At 36.8% G+C, this 16,475-nt stretch overlaps 1 long non-coding RNA gene across 1 annotated transcript in view; it reads right to left on the reverse strand.

Annotated features, from left to right (window-relative positions):
- Positions 1-16,475, reverse strand: part of LOC129033484 (uncharacterized) — a 322,758-nt gene that overhangs the window by 37,256 nt on the left and 269,027 nt on the right. The gene's annotated exons all lie outside the window — the stretch shown is intronic.

The following is a 16,475-nucleotide window of genomic DNA, read 5'->3' on the forward strand; positions in this document are numbered from 1 at the left end:
ACTAGGAGGTCAAGATGTTGATGTTGGGGTGATGGGGTCTACCGCACAGTCATGCTGTTTGACCTCAGGTGGCCCTTTAGCCCATGCCAACATATTTGTGTTGCTCTCTAATTGACTGTCAAATTCTCCCATGGTTCTTGTTCCAAATGTTTCATTTCTCCCTAATACTGCCACCTTAGCCCTGGACCTTCATTTGAGAGAAATATCGTGATGGTTAAGTTCACCCTGAAGACTGAGGGCATGCAATAACTAAGCATCCTCACTTTCTTTTCTCTTCACCTCAAGATCCCTCTACCCTTAGCTTCTCTACCTTCAGAGGGAGAGATACTTCTCCTTTCTGCCAAGAGTCGTTCAATCTTATCCTATAGTTGGATCTTATTCCTTATAACTTCAACAATTATTTAATCTCATCTTCCATCCTTCTTTCTGTTACGTCAAACTCTTCTTGCCAATAAGCATGCTCAGATCTTCTCTATATTTAAAAGTAAAACCTTTCCTTGACCCTGCAACCATCTTAAATTACTAATTGATCCCTGTCCTTCTTTAACAACCACATTTAGTAAAGAGGTATTTCAAGACATGCACACACCCTAACTTTATTATTTTGTTTTTTGGCATCTGAATTCTGTTTCTCACTAAACAAAAACTGTTTGTTCCAAGATCACCAATGAAAATGCCAAACTGAATGTCTGCTGCTCCCTTGGTTTCTGTAACTTTCCACCATCCTAGTTCTTTTGTCTTTTTAGCTGGTTTTTCATCTATCTTCTAAACTTTTAATATTGTTTTACCCTCTCAGTGCTTCTCCCATCTCTACGCTCGCTGTCAGCATCTCACCTGCTTTCCTGGCTCCAGATGCTATCACCAAGCAGAGAGCTCCTCAGATGAGCTCTAGCCTCTCTTTCAACTTCTACCCTATAAATCCAACTGTTAGCTGGATTTCCGAGGAATAATACTAGTAATGATAATATCCACAACTTATTCAGCATATACTATGTTCCAAACACAGTACTAAGTTAAATTATCTTGTTTAGTTTCTTCCACAACTCTACAAGTAGATATTATTATGTACTCTTTACAGAGAAAAACATCAGGGCTCAAGGGGATTAATTAACTTGCTCAAGATTATATATTGTTTGGCAAAGGACTAGTACATGAATCTGACCCTGGAAAGAGCATTAGGCTAAGGGTTAGAGGATCTGAAATCAGAGTCCTGGCTTTGACACTAACTGGGTTTGAGTTTTGAATGGATCATTTAGCCTTACTGGGCCATGGCTCTCTTATCTAAATGATGACGGTAAAAAATCCTACTAGTGTTACTCTAAACGTGCAAATTCTTATAGTTCTACTATTGCAATGTATTTCTATGACATCTGAACTCCAACAAGATTAAAATCAGTTACTTGATCATAGAAGTTCAAATCTACTGTACTCCTTTTGGGCATAATCATTTCAGAATGTCTGGCAAGTGCCCCTACAAGAGTTTCTTTCCTTGATGGGTGTAGGATGTGCTGTCCCAAGACCATTATTACAATAGAAATAGCAGCTGTTTGTACAGGATGATCACTGTACCAACCAACTGCAAATAGTGAGTTTGGAACATATTAAAAAAGGTCTGCAGTGAGCTGAGATCACACCACTGCACTCCAGCCTGGGCGACAGAGTTAGACAGTTTCAAAAAAAAAAAAAAAAAAAGTCTTTGAACTTGGTAATTGGGCCTTATAAAAAGTCATTTTAAAAATCTATTGGTTTCAAAAAATGTTACTTTCAAGTTGGTCTGTGAAATATCCTGGATGAAAAAATGAAATAATACATTAAATCATCCCGAACAAATCACTATGTAACTATTTAGGACCTCCTAAATCAAATGTCTGTGATTTTTTTAAACTTCTACTTTTTTCTTTACAAAAGTAATAGAAACAACATAAAAAGTAAATAAACTATGATAAGAAAAAGAAAAAAAAATCATTCATAAGCCTCAGTCCCTGGAACATCCACTATTAACATTTTTATGTATGATTTTGTAGCTTTTTTTTTTTTCCTACATGTGCTTTTTTTTTTTTTTTTTTTGACAGTTTTACTCCGTCACCCTGGCTGGAGTGCAGTGGCATGATCTCGGCTCGCTGCAACCTCCATCTCCTGGGTTCAAGTGATTCTCCTGCCTGACTCCCAAGTAGCTGAGATTACAGGTGTGTACCACCACACCCATCTAATTTTGTATTTTTAGAAGAGATGGGGTTTCACCATGTTTGCCAGGCTGGTCTCGAACTCCTGACCTCAGGTAATCTGCCCACTTCAGCCTCCCAAAGTACTGGGATTACAGGGGTGAACCACCATGTCCGGCATACATGTACTTTTAAAAAATAGTGGAATCCTATTCTAAATACTGTTTTTGATTGGATTTTTTATTTTAAAGTACATCTTGAATATCTTTCTATAGTATTATGTATTTTTTCTTCAACTTCTTTCTTAAATGAATGGATGCACAATAATCCAGAGTCAGGATGTTCCATCACGTATTTAGCCTATCTTTTAATATTGGCTATTTAGGTTACTGCCAAATTTTTACTCTTCAAAACAATGCTCATTGAACGGTCATATAATTAAGCCTTTGCACGAATTCTTAAATATTTCAAATAGATTTATGAATATGGAATTAGAAAGTTAAAGGGTATGCAATTTAAAAAAATATTTGATATATTATTACCCAACTGTTTTCGAAAAGGTTGTACTAATACATTGTCTACCAGCAGTATAGGAGATTTTCTGCTTTCTTCCAGTTTCACCAGTGCATCATATTATTGTTTCAATTTTTGCCAAATTTGGAGTTGTTTTAATTTGTATCAAATAAAATGCATATCAAGTATTGTGTCCAAATTGATATTAATTGGATAACTGTAACTGATAACTATATAGTTATAAGTATATTGGACACTATATATATAGTGCTCTCTATAACAAGAAAAATTTATTAGTGTTATTGATGGCACTTCATTATTGATAGTACTAAGAGTTTATTAGTGCTATCAATAACAAAGGTATCAGTAGATTATTTTTCTTGTTATAGAGAGCATATATATATATATATATATGCGTGTGTGCAGTGCGTGTGTGTGTCTGTGTGGTTCTCTATAAAAAGCAAAACAGCTCAAGAAAAGAGAAAAGCAACTCCAAAAGTGGTATGGATATGGAGTAAAATGTATTTCTTGAAGCAGTTGGTGTAAACAACTGTGCCAGGACTGGTTGTACAAAATCAAGGGAAAGAATAGACCAAAACAAACAAAAACAAAACACAAAAAAGTCCTTATGAAATAGACTTTAAAGGAAAAAATGAATTGATCATAGGAGAAACTATTACACTTGGGGGAAAATATTTCCTTGTGATTCTATGAGAAATAGAAAGATAGTCATATTACACAGGATAATAGTTAATGCAAAGAAGACTGTGACACAGGATGCGAGAACTGGTTCACACATTATGCTAGAATAAAGCATCATCCAAAATGTTACAAGGCTTAAGCCTTGTAACATGAAATTTTTTTATGTACCAAGAAAACTCTTGGGTACATCATTGGGAAAATGTCCAGCAGCCCAGTTAATAGAATGACCAACTCACTTATCATTTAGTCCTCAACAGCCAAAAGGTTTAGACCTGATAATCTCGGCTCTCATTAAAAAGGAGGCAGAACAGTGGGGTGTGAAAGGTTTCTAAGACTGGGGTTTACATCCTAATGCCACCAATTCCTAGCTGTGTGACCTCCATTGGGTAAATTGTCCAGAGGCTCAGTTTCCACTTTGGTGAAATAGGGGTAATACTATTATCTCACTTACCTCAAAGAGTTGTCATAAGGCTCAAGTAGGATGACAAATGTGAAAAAGATGTTTGTAAACAGTTAGGACTGGGGAATACAAAGTTAAATATGGTAGGATACTGAAATCCATAAATATCACATGACTAAGTTGAAAAGATATCCATAATATTTTCCAAATCCAAAATGTTAGTCACATTCTTAAATCCCCAAATCTAGAAAGGCTGTAGGGTCTAGTTTTGCAAACTATTTTAATAACTATCAAGATCAAATAAACGTATGTCTTTCTGTGGTCTGGGAAGCCTAACTTTCTTAATCTTGTCTTGGCAAACCCATATCACAATTTGAAAAACATGTTGTCTCCAACCCAACTGACTCTGCCTCCAGTGTTATATTATGCTCTACGTCCCACCAGGTGCTCGGCCTAAAACTCCAGAGTCTTTTGATGTTTGTCACTTTCATCTCCTCCCTCTCTATCAAATTAACTCAAGAAAAAAATTCCTTTCATGAAGATGTACATATATTTCTTAAAACTACTCTATCAAAGCTATAAAATTAGTCCTCAAAACTCAAAGTTAAAATAAAGTTATAACTTAAGTAGGTGAGTAGGTATCTTGATTGCTGTATTTTTATTCTGAATTATTATTTGCTATACAATTTGTTTATTACTTTGCAAAACACAAAAATAACTTCCAACATGAGTTTTCTTCTCCCACGTGCAAATTAAATACTTGCCATTGGAATTATACATTGGTTGGTTGAAATTGGCTAGCTCTTTCTTATCAGTGTTAAGTGCTTCCTGCCTCAGAATTGACAATTATCATGTCTCCTGCTCACCCTGAGAATTTTAACAAGTACATGTTAGCACATCTGAAGGGCTATTGTCTATCATTTCTCAGTAGTTGATATACCTTTGTTGAATGGCCGCACTATCAAAATACTGTCTGTGACTCTTTGTTCTAAAGAGGTTATTTCATGTAAGACAAGAAAGAAGCCAGATTTATTCATTTATCTAGTATTTACTGTGTGCCAGGTACTATTATAGGCACTGGAATATGGCGTTGAACCTGTCTTCTTGCTGTCATGACCTTTGCATTCTAGTGAAGGAGACTTATTACAAACAAATAAATCAATGCCCGTCTAATGGCACAAGGTGATAAGTACTGTGATGGTTACATTTTATGTGACAATTTGGCTAGGCAATGATGCCCAGTTATTTGGCCAAACAGTAGTCTAGATATTGATATGAAGAAATTTGATAAATATGATTAATATCTTCAATTGGTTGTTTATAAATAAAGGATTTACATTTGATTATGTGGGTGGGCTTCATTCAATTAGTTGAAGGTGTTAAGAACAGAAACTGAGGTGTTGCCAGAAGAAAAAGGAACTCTGTCTTAAGACCATAACACAGAAATCCCCTGAGTTTACAGCCTACCAGCCTTCCTTACAAATTGCAAACTTGTGAAACCCCTCAATTACATAAGTCAATTTCCTAAAATAAATTTATATATTCGTACGTAGATTTATTCTACTGGTTTCCTGTCTCCGGAACACCCTGACTGTTATAAGTACTATGAGAAAAATGAAGCAGGTGAAATGGGGAGACCATGTGGAAATCAGGGGGAGACAGCTTGGAAAGGTTGTTGAGGGAAGGCTCCATGGGGAAATGACATTTCAACAGAAGCCTGAATCAAGTGATGGGATGAGCTAGGCAAAGAAACAGAGACAAGATATTCCAGCCTAAAGGAATAGTAAGTGCAACGGCACTGAGGTGGAACTAATCTCAGCGTGTCTGAAGAACAAGAAGTGAGACTGGGTAGAGCAGAGTAAATGGGAAGAGGAGTGACAGGCGATGAGTTTAGGGAAATGGGCAGGGGAAAATCTTGTAGGGTGTAGTAGATATGAATGTGATAAGAAAGCACTGGAGAGTTTTGATCAGGGAAGCAATACAATCTGATACACATTATGAAATAATTGCCACTCCAGCTGCTGTGTAGAGAACTGACTAACAATGAGAAACGGAAGAGCAGAGAGATCAGTTAAGAGAACTTGCAGGCCAGCTGTGAGATCATGATGGCTTGGATGAGGGTGAAAGGAATGGAGGTATTGAGAAGTGTTCAGATTTGGAATATATTTTGAAGGAAGAACTGATATCACCTTATGCTTTCCTATCTCTTTAATAGGGAATATGGTTAAAAAAAAAAAGAGAATCAAGAATGATACCCTAGTTGTAGCCCAAGCATCTCAACATAAATGATGCCATCAAAGAGATGGGAAGCCTAAGATTTAGTAAGTTTTGGAGTAATAGAGAACTCAAGAATTCTGTTGCGAACATGACCCATTTGAAAGATCTGTTGGCTAGTTAAGTGGAGGTGTCATGTAGACAGTTGTCTATCCTGAAAAATTGCCCAACTCAAAATATTTTTGAGAGTTTAAATCATGGTAATCCATTTTGCATCTTGGACATCAGTTATGCACCAGTGATCAGCAAGTGGGTGTATTGTTTATAGATTGCTCTCAATAGTCTCAATCTGATAGAATGTTTACTTAAAGGTGGTTGCTGTCTTTATTAGCTATCTAAATACTGAAACAAGTAGTTTAGGAAAATGGATAAATTATCATTACTTTTTTCCCAAAACAAATTTTTTAGGGGTTTTCACATATCCTTTTAATGTGATAAAATCTCAATCTGATATAATAAAAGTGCAGTTATTAAACAAATAGTCATTAGGTAAAAAGAGAAGAGGCAATATCTATTAATTTGTTAATCCCTGATAGATCCAGTTAATGTATATATGTATCCCTAAGCAGGTGATTCTAAAATTTCTATAAAGTAATATTAGACCTAGATTCCAGTGGAACGTGATCATAATTGGTTCAACAGAAGATATGCTGCTAAAGTGTTACCCAAATGTAAGTTTCAGTCATAAGCTAGGTCCTGCTTCACTTAAGCAATACATTCCTTTACAAATATTGGTCCCATGAAAATTCCCAGTAAAACAAGCTGCCTACCTAATTGATAGAGCTTTAAGTTCAAGAAAAAGTTGTGATTTAATCCCCCAAATCACCATAAGTTGTCCTTTACATGTTCTTAGGAAACAGGACCTGTATCAAGCATTTCCATTTCTGTCATGCCTGCTCTGGACAAAGGGCCATCATCTGAGCTTGTCACATGAAATCCAGCCAATTCCATCATACTTTGCAAGAGTCCAGATCTCTCTCACTGCCGACGCCTTTGGAGCCACAAAGTGACAGTCAGCCCGGCTGTTATGGATGCCCAACACATGGCAAACCTGAAAATAAATGTTACGAAAAAGGCCACAGGGCCATAATAGAGTTGTTATTAGAGCCGAGATGAGTGCTGCAAAATGACTGAACATCCACTATCTAGAGAGGAACAGAAATTTCAGAGACTGTTTGGGGGTAGATGACTGATGGAGTTGGCTAGTTCCAACTCCCATTTCTGCAACTGACACACAGAAGCAGAAAAAGCTGAATGTATTCTAATGTCTTTTAAAAAAAAAAGAAAATCCAAACAAACCATGAGTGGGGCTAGTTTACAGTCATCAAATGGTGACTTTCATTGGATTTGGAATGATTTGGAATGCTTTTCTGCTGTGTTCTATCTTTCCTATAAGGAATTGAGAGCTTATTATACTCAAAAATCTGAGAGCCAGATAAAAGAGAGATCTTGCCTCAACTTCTCTGATGAGATAGGAAGGAATAGTGTAGGCCCAAAACTTTAGGGCTCAGATCCCGCAAAAAGTCATCACTCTTCATCTATTCAACTTCCTGTCTTCATAAGTATTAATTTTGAAAAGAATGCGTAAGTTGAAGCTTTTCTTTAAGATTGACTATACTTTGTCAAATGATGGAAAATGCTTTTAGCCAGAAAATCTATTCTTTATCATAAGGCACTCTTCATAATGGCTTTTTAAATTCAATGTAATTTGTTTTTGGAGTATAAACAGGTTCTGCTGCTCAACTGGTAATTCAGGATTCGTTTTCAAAATAAACTAAAGACACATTCGTGATCACCACACGTTACTGAATGTCTATCCAAACATCTAACACAAAAGTTTTGAAAAGTTAATTTTCTGACCATTCCTCTGGTGTCATTCTTAATTCTGTCACCTTGACATCATGTTGACTCCTTCAGGAAGCAGTGTTAAGAAGAGTGAAAATGTGTCATCAGGCAGTGTTGTGGGTGAATGTACTACTCTGAAGGCATTAAACTTTTATGGATGTGTTTATGTATTATACATATACAAGTCAGCAAGTCTGTATTAGAAATAATCTGCAGAAGCAATAAATTAATGCTGTATTACTAATATTAATTTACATGTTCATCAAATGGCTCCATGTTTGTCACCAAAATCCCCCTCCACATGAGCTATCCAGTCTGTTCCTGCCCTGAAGCTGGCATGTGCCCTTTTCAGCTCTGAAAAACCTCAATTTGCATAAAGATCCTCAGCCATCTGAACTAACTTTGTTTTTGTATGGAACCGTAAAGGTTGAGTGGTAAGGGCTTAAAGAATCCTCTTAAATAATTAAATGGGGTAAACAAAGTAACACCTTGAAAAGTGAGTTTTTTTTTTTTCCTCCCCTTGGGAGAAAAATAGCAAATTCCTTAAGACAATACATTAGATAGAAAGGGGCAAACATTTTGAATGAATAGAGTAGGGTTTGGAGGAGTGTTGAAGAAGCAATGCAGGGTTTTGGCTATAGCTACTTCTGGTGCCAGAGATGGTTTTTGGGGTCTTCTTTACCAATGTGGCGGCAACATCTGTGAAAAGTGAAGATTTAAAAAACAACTTTGCAAGCTGTTACAGAGGATACTAAAGATGCATCACTAATGACATAGAAGGGTGTGTGTGTCTACATAGGAGAAAATGGAGTTACCTCTCTCAAAAGTGTCTCATGAAAGAACAAAGACGACTGTCGGACATAAGGGATTTTTTGAGGTATCATACTGTTCTGCCCACCAGCTGATGATGAACCTATAGATAATTTTCAAAAAGGATAAAAATTAACAAAAAGTGAAAACAAGAACATTTTCTGATGCTATTGATAATGAAAATGTAAAGATACTTATGTGAAACTGAATTTTATTTTCCAAGGGATAAAGGAGAAATGTAGACTTCCAGAGCAGGTTCATTTTTGCTATCGGAAGTATAACCGAATAAGGCAGCCTCAAATGAAACCTAGAGCCAAAAGTTTTCTTCATTCCTTTCTAGTGTGTCCACAACTCTCCTGGAATCTGTGAGCTTGCAAGACAATCTAGCACACATTTGAGCTTTCAAGATGCATGGCGCATCCAGACTCGATGTGGTGTTAGTAGCTCCTGTCATGACTAAATTCCTTTGCACAGTGGCTTCAAACTACCTGTCCATCAATTGCTTTCTCTGTTATTTGGTTCCCCTTATTTCATGATTTTCTGAATGTCAGAACTTAGCTAAACAAAATGAAATACAACTTTCTACATGTAACCCTTTTACTTCCTCATTTCCACATGGCAACATATCTTCTTACTCCAAACACTGCAGTATTTCAAATTCTACTCAAAACCTCTTTCTTCTATAAACCTCATTCAGTTTCTTTTTATTTATTATAGTATCCTTTCAGAATTCATTCATTCATTCATAAAACTTTTTTGGAGCACTTACTATACATAAGGCAAAAAAAAAAAAATAGGATCAGAGACTACACAGATGAACAAGTTGCATTCTCTACTCTCAAAGAATAATCGTCCAACTGTGTAGATGGGCAATAGATTGTGGTAACTGCAGTGAGAGAAATGTCTAGGAACAGGGGAGTGCACCTGAGGGGGTGTCAGTAGAGAGAGAGGTTAATGTGGCAGTTTCCTGAAAGATACGATGTCTGTGATGAGTCTTAGAAGATGAGTAGAAGTCAGCCAGGCTGGGCATCCCAAGTATGAAGGGTAGTGCCAAGCCTGAAAACAGTATACTAGAACATCTCTTCACATTGACGCTTTTGTTGCCTAAGTGTTCACAGTAGTTTGTCTTGGTTCCACCTTCAGGCTGACTTCAGACCAACTGAGGGAGGAATTAAATGAGATAATGTGTTTATCACAAAGTGGTGGGAGATGGCTTCTAGAATTCTTATTATGATTATTAAACCTGGTTTCTGCTTTATCTCTTATTTTCCTGAAGCACCATTAAAGTGCTCTAAGTACCCAAATCTTGCTATTGGTTTCTTTACTCCTCTCTTGTCACTCTGGTAGCAGACAGGGCAGACCTCGGCTACCAAAGTGAGAATGAGGACTCAAGGAGGAAGTGAAAGATGGTCACAGAATCAAAAACATCCCCAGACTTCCTGTTGGGAGCTCTCTGCTAATGTCCCCAGGGTGTTGACAGTAACTGTTCTGGGGGATGAGGCAAGGGAGGGGTGCAGTGGGCTGCAGAAAGACACAGCAGCTGGCTTCATTACTACATCCCTAACAAAGGGTCTCTATAAATCAGACAGGAGGGAAGTGTATGTTTGGCAGGGGGAGGGAAGTTGGTGGGTGCTTGCTCTTTGGCAAATGGTTTAGAACTCATTGGGGCTTACAACCATAATCTACTGATTTGGGAGCCATGGACAAAATCTTTTCTTTTCTAAGCGTTATGCTAACAGTGAATATAGATTTTGTTTTCTGGTTTAAATGTGAAGCAAAAAGACACATGATATGATTTTTAAGTAATATGTTCTTAAGTCTATTTCATTTTAAGCAACTGATCTTCACCAAAAGTGCATCATTAAAGCTGGTGGTAAATATATGTATACAGTTTTTAATATAAATCTGCCTCTCAATCAGTTTCCACATCGCCTGTACATTTATATCAGATCTCAGAAGCCCACTGAACATTAGCAAGAGAAGTGTGAAAAGACAGAAATAGTATCCAGTCCTTGCAGAATGTCTCATTTAGTGGAGTGGGGAAGCTGAGGGGAAGAAATAGTAGTAATATTTTTTGTGTGTGGCCCCATTACTTTTTCAAAGCATTTTCCACCTTTAATTTAGTTGTGACTTCCAGCTGTTTTTGACAGATGGGAACACAAAAACAAGTAGCAGCCAATCAAGTGACACCCAAGCCACATTTCCTATAGCTGCTGTATCCCAGGCTTAATCTTTGCTTTCCTCTGCCAAATCCCTCTGCTTTCTTCACAATGAATGCAAGTCTCTGATCACACCTCAAAATAGCCAGCACATTCCTCAGTCTAGCTTTGTGACCAACGTCAGGCACCCAGAAAAGCTCTAGGCAGAAGTCACGAATTCCACAGCCCACTGGGACCAAAGAGGTGATTTAAGAGAGGAAAGTGGGCAGAGTGGAAGACAGCATGAAGAGGTGGGAACCCAAGAGAATGCAGGCCCCCTGAAATAAAGTGCTGTGATGGAGTGGACTTCAGAGGGCCGATTATACACATCTCTTCCCAAAGCTCTTTTCGGTGTCCTCATCTTGGTAAGTCAAAATTGACCATTTACGCCACAGGAATTGTCAAACATTGCAAATCAGGGCTTCCACTCCACTCCCAGAGAGTTGGTTGTTAAACATTTACTTGCACACCAATGCCTAAGAACATTCAAATTCAATTCTTAATTACTGGTGTATGAGCCAAACAAAACTCATTTGCTCCTGTGTCTGCCCCAAGGCTCCAGGTTTGAGACCTCTGCTCTAGGGGTTAGGCTGTCTTTGGCATGGTGACAAATTTGAATCTTTGTTGGTTCTCCCACTCTTTCCTTCTTTTCTCCCCTCCCCTCAACTTTCTGACTTCTGAAGGAAAAGACCAATAAAGTAGCTCTACAAAATTATTATAAAGGAAATAATCTAAAGGAAAGAATACAACTTGCCAACAGGTGTTTGGATAACTTCAGTCCGAGTTACTTTCTCTCGGTTGAAACTCTTCGGCCCACCTCTATTGTTAACACCTGTGAAATTGTTCAGTCAAACAATCCCACAAGCCCTCTCTGTCTCTCGAATGTGTAGTCTTGTTATATTTCTTGTCCATGAGGCAGCACATAATTCATTTAGAGGGCCATGTGAAGTGTTCGTAAATAACAAATTAAGATTTAGTTCAAATATCCCTGATGGGGTCTTGGTGTGCTTACCAGGTTTATGGATCTGTCTCATGGGAATGCACTTTACAAAGTTGCATTTGTGGGTTGTTTATTCAGTTAATAAAGGTATACATTATATATTTGTCATAGATATGAATGGAAGAAAGGGAAATAATTGCTGGAAAAAGCTGTTTCAGATTTTTGCAAGTTGAAGTACTGTGTTAAAGAAAATGGAATAATATGACAAGTATTAGATACTTCATTAGATAAAATAAAAATAATCATAAGTATTACTCTATTGTTTTTCTTTTTATGAAATGATTTTCAACCAACATTGGAAAAGCTTGGTAAACAAAACTCGTGGACTGTCTAAAATCAGGTTCTTACGCTGGGGTTCACAGACCCAGGATGTCTGTGAACTTGAATGTAAAAACAATTACAACATTATTTTCACTCACTTCCAACTGAAATTTAGCATATCCTTCCATTATGAATAGAGTCAACAACCTATGGTACTATTAGCAGTACCTGTCTGTCACTAATAGAAATCACAGATTTTTTTCTATGAAATTAAAGTTGTTGTAGATATCTGAAAACATTATTTATACTCTTCATTTCTTCAAAATTGTAGTAATTATTGGATCCACTGCAAGATTTTATTTTTTAAAAGCACATACATTATTATATCACACATTCGACTTTTACATGTTTTGATAACTATGATTCCATATAATTGGTTTCCTTTGTAATCCCTATACATTTTATTTTTTTCACTTAAAAATATTTTCCTGAGAAAGGGTCCACAGACTTCACCAGATTGCCAAAGAGGGTAGGATCCATGGCACTAAAAAGACTTAAGAACCCCTGTTCTAAAATTGGCCCCAAATTTCATTTATTAATTTATTCAACAACAATCAATAACATTTAAGTGCCTTCAAATGCCCTGCAGTGTTCAATGAACTAGGGATATAAGAACAGATGAGATAAAATTTCTACCTCAAGGACCTTATATTATAAAGAAGATAATTTATTTTACCAAAAAGGGTAATTCTTTAAACATTTAATCTCAAAAGCAACAAGAACAAAAACTCACAAGTAGCACTATCCAAAACGTGGTCCACGAAACAGCAACTTGGGCATTGTCTGGGGTTTTGTTAGAAATGCAGAATTTCAGGCCCAATCCCAGAATCTGTATTTTAATAAGATCTCCAGAAATTAGAAAATTTGAGATGTGCTAGCCTAGACTTTAGTCATTCATACTACCATCCTTACCACTTCCTTCTTCCCATTTGGCCTGAACAATGATCTAAAACAATGACAAAGTCCCAAGGAATCAGGAGACCACTAATAAAGTCAAGTGTAGACCAAACTGATTTTTCCAAGGCTTGTGAAAAAGAGCATGGCTCTTTTGAGAATTCTATTTCTAGCAGTACCGAAGAGTACAAATCTAAGCTGGGAAAAAAAAAAAAAAAAAAAGAAAGAAAGAAAGAAAAGAAAAACATGATTGGAAATCTTGTCACATTTTCTCGTGCCTAATTTGGTCATTCCTTTGTATGAAGTAAAACAAGCTCATCTTGTTTAGTGTTACCTCAATGGAGTGAAATTGGCTACACCGTTCTTTCACTCAAAGAACTATTCATAGATTTCTATTCTCAAGCATGTTATTTATATTCTGCCTAAAAGTAGGTTTCACAGTTATTCAGAATCATGCAGCATCAACTGAATACTTCTTTAATTTTGATCTGAAAAGTGAAACATATTTGAATTTCCTAATATAATATTTGGGGAGAACCCCAAAGTGTGAACATTGAGAAAACAATGATATAGAAAAGATATTAGAATCCAGTGATTACTTAAAAGCTTGAAATCAATTGAATTCTATGTTTGGTGGATGCTTCTGAAATTATATGCAAACTGCAGTGATGTGGCTTGATAATCTAAATCTTATTAATGATCCAGGGGCAGTGCTGTCTGTCCATTGCAATCTCTGACCCTGTCTTTATTTAAAGTTCCAACTTTTTTTCCTTCATTAATTTTTCGCATTGATTTTCATTTTTAAAACTATTGCATTAAAATATTTATCTTGATTACTGAGATTTTGGACACTCCTTAAATTTTGTACTTGAGATCCTAGTCCTGACCCTGTTGGACATACAAGGTCAGAGATGAATAAATAATTACAATTAAAGTAAATTCTAAAAATGACAAATAAATATTCATTTTTGCCTAGCAACAGTATTACTCTTTTTTTTTTTTTGAGATGGAATCTAGCTCTGTCACCCACGCCGGAGTGCAGTGGCACGATCTCGGCTCACTGCAAGCTCCGCCACCTGGGTTCACGCCATTCTCCTGCCTCAGCCTCCCGAGTAGCTGGGACTACAGGAGGCCACCACCACACCCAGCTAATTTTTTGTATTTTTACCGGAGATGGAGTTTCACCATGTTAGCCAGGATGGCCTCGATCTCCTGACCTCGTGATCCACCCGCCTTGGCCTTCCAAAGTGCTGGAATTACAGGTGTGAGCCACCGCGCCTGGCCAACAATTATATTACTCTTAAAATACTACCAGTGTCATTAGAATAGTTTTTAAAACAATCGTAATACTTGTGTCACACTGCATATATATGCCACTCATAAACATAAAGATCTTTTCTTTCCAGCACACATTACAGGCAAGAAATTCTTTCAGTTAATTAATAGGTAAACTGAGGCTTGGATCATTAACTTGTAGATTCATGATTTCTCCTAACTGTTCCCAAGTAAAATGTTTACCAAAAGATAACTCCACTGTCCTGTAAGAAGCAGAGTTTTATTGTTTGTACATTGTGTGAAATGCTATTGTCATCAAAGTTAATCACCAAGAAAGCCAAGGCCAATAAATGGCTTAGATGAATTGGAAAATTTGATCTTTACTTGGATTTTAATTAATGAAATTATACAGTATCAAAGACAGCACCTCGCTAGGGCAGGTTAATGTTAACAACTTTCATAATAGTCTCAGAGGGCATTGTTAAGAGGAACTCTCTGAATTGCCTGATTAAAAAAAAATGCATTGTACCAGTATTTTTGCAAACAAAATGTAATGTCAAATAGAAAGGGGTACATCATAGGAAAATTAACCTTAAACGCTATCATCCCACAAAGCACAAATAATTCCAAACTTTCCCAATGGCAATAGCTGAATAAAAATTGCCTGGTGCCATACTGAATAATGCCTGAAAGATAGAAAATAAGTAAATAAGACACGGTGATCAAGCCCTTCACTTGCTACTATGTTAGCTTTGTTTGGTTTTAAGAAGCAGAGCCCAACTCAAGCTGGTTCAAGTTAAGGGAGATTCATGTTAAGGATGCATGGAGAGCAATAAGAATGATAGAATCGAATGGAATGTGGCTAGTTTTGAGGTTTTCTGCAAGTGTAAAACACACGGTGAACTTTCAGTAGTATGAAAAAATGTTAAAAAAATTATACTGCTGATAGATTGATAATATTTTGGATATATTAGGTTACATAACATATTGTTAAAATTAATTTCATCTGTTTCTTTTTACTCTTCTTAATATGGCTGTTAGAAAATATAAAGTTGCATATGCGGCTTGCATTTGTGGTTCACATTCTGTTTCCACCGGACAGCGCAGCTCTAGAGATATTGGTATTGGGTTTATGTTAGGGGAAGGGATACTCTTTATATAAAACAGGGAAGGCAGGTGGAGCTGAGAGTGAAGTTTCCTTCAGAAAATAGTGAGGGCCTGACAAGAATAATGTACTGTTAACCCACTGAAGGGTAGGAGAAACCAGTGTGTAGGCACTAGATACCACAAGTCTGTATGAGAAAGCACTCTCCTTCCTTCTTCTCCTGCCTCCTTTTCCTTCCTTCCTCGCTCGTTTCTTCCTCTTTCCTTTCCCTCCTCTCTTTCATCCTCCTTCCTTCCTTCCTTCTTTTCTATTACTTTTTAAGAAAATGGAAGAAATCTTGATGATCCTGAGTGGGTCATACAAGAAAGCAAGTCATGACTAACCACTTACTTAATCCTTGCTAGAAAATCAGAAAGAGAAGTGAGCAAAATTTAGAAGTTAAACATTTATTAAGTAGAAATTGAAACTGAATTTCTCATTGTTTCCTCAGGACGACAATGTCTTCTTTGCAATGGAGAGCTTGTTGCCCATGCCTTACTGAATTGTTCTTCCTAATCAGCTTCACAGCGTTTGAGGTGATCCTTAAAGGTTTGCGCAGACCATCGTTTATGTGTATGTCAAACAGATTGCATTTGTAACATTTAATGCCCACAATAACAATAATAAAACATGCTGGCATGCGCTCTACTTGTAAACACTTTCTTCTGAAGATAGAGCCAGTGAAATGTTTTAGGAACTTTGACATTTATAGCTGTATTTATAATCTTTTTTGGATCATTTCCTCACAGAGTCACATGTTTGTATATTTTAAATTCTCTGGAGAAATAAAAATGTTTAAACATAATATAATGATGTGATATGCATTTTATGAGCCCTTACTCACCATCTAAGCATGAGCAAAGAGAGTTGTATAGTGAACCCTGGGAAGAGTTTCTATATAATTGTCGAATTTTCTAGACATATGTGACAATGCCAG

The sequence above is a fragment of the Pongo pygmaeus genome, chromosome 2, assembly GCF_028885625.2.
Source record: "Pongo pygmaeus isolate AG05252 chromosome 2, NHGRI_mPonPyg2-v2.0_pri, whole genome shotgun sequence".
In the NCBI taxonomy this organism is placed as follows: Eukaryota; Metazoa; Chordata; class Mammalia; order Primates; family Hominidae; genus Pongo; species Pongo pygmaeus.